Genomic DNA, 1,315 nt, shown 5'->3' on the forward strand with positions numbered 1-1,315 from the left:
GGATAATTGGGATGGGAGTGTCAGAGACAGTGCGATTGGCACAGGACAGAGCAGAGTTTAGGGCTGTTGTACATAGGGTCGCTATGAGTTGCAAGCGACTAGATGGCACATAACAATAACAACAACAACACAATTGCTTAACTTGAACATATTCCTTATTAATAAAGTTTTATTCAATATTACTCTATTTCTTCATTTAAAAAAATATTTGTTGAAGTTCTACTTTGTTGTTTTTTTTTTGTTTGTTTGTTTTTTTGGGGGGGGTTCCAGAGCAATTTATTCATTAAAATCTATTCAATATGCTATCAACGGTTCTCTTGTGTGTATTGTGCTGATAAACAGACACTGAGAAGATTTAACAAGTTTTTCATTTAATAAGTCTGAATTCATTTTGAGCACATGGTATTATACACAGTCATCTGCTGAAATCCTTCTTTTTAACAGTTCTTAGTTTTAAAAATAGTCATAGATACGGTGAGATTTGTATAAATTGTGGAGAGTTAGTTCCTCTGTTCTGACTTATAAGCCTCAACTTCACTGCAGAATAAACAACGTAGAGAAAGCAAGCATAATCGGTCACTCGTATAGAACAGTATTGTTTCTATAATTTGAAGCTTTCTGAATGGACGGGTTCAGGCCTGATGCAACCCTTGGTGGTGTTACAGGTCTGGTGGCTTTCGGCTTCTTTTTCTCTGCAGGCTTTAAAATCTAGAAAGAGCACATGAGCATCTCGTCCACACTCATCATGGCCCCTGCATTGTCGAACTCTCCACAATAATTGGGCGCAGAAAACAATGTGACCAACTGCCTCTTCGCAAAAAATTCATATCCGTCTTCAACCACCTGATGGGCTATACATATAAGATCCAAATCATGCTTATGGAGAAATTTTGCAACCACTTCAGCACCAAATGTGAAGGACACTCCTCTGTCATTTTCACCCCAGCCTAAGACATCTTTATCGGGGTCAGACCACAAGAGATCACAAAGAAGACCTTGATCTGGGACATCAGTTGTTCGCATAATTCGCCGAATCTGCTCCATAGATTGAAGATCTGGTGATAAACCTCCATGACAGCAGAATATCTTCTCATCCACGATGGCAGCTATTGGCAAACAGTTAAAGCAGTCTGTGAACGTTTTCCAGAGCTTAATGTTGTACCTTCTTTTACATTCATCATAAAAGCCATAAATTCTATTGATGCTGGCACATTCGTGGTTTCCTCTGAGAAGAAAAAAGTTCTCGGGATACTTGATTTTGTAGGCCAGTAAGAGGCAGATGGTCTCCAGGGACTGCTTGCCCCTGTCCACATAG

General features: G+C 39.4%; 1 protein-coding gene and 1 pseudogene across 1 annotated transcript in view; both read right to left on the reverse strand.

Moving 5' to 3' along the window:
• Positions 1 to 1,315, reverse strand: part of INTS4 (integrator complex subunit 4) — a 137,266-nt gene that overhangs the window by 41,095 nt on the left and 94,856 nt on the right. The gene's annotated exons all lie outside the window — the stretch shown is intronic.
• On the reverse strand, positions 577 to 1,314 carry LOC102876803 (annotated as a pseudogene).

This window comes from Elephantulus edwardii, unplaced genomic scaffold (assembly GCF_000299155.1).
Source record: "Elephantulus edwardii isolate Elephantulus edwardi_28Jun2011 unplaced genomic scaffold, EleEdw1.0 scaffold00025, whole genome shotgun sequence".
NCBI lineage: Eukaryota > Metazoa > Chordata > Mammalia > Macroscelidea > Macroscelididae > Elephantulus > Elephantulus edwardii.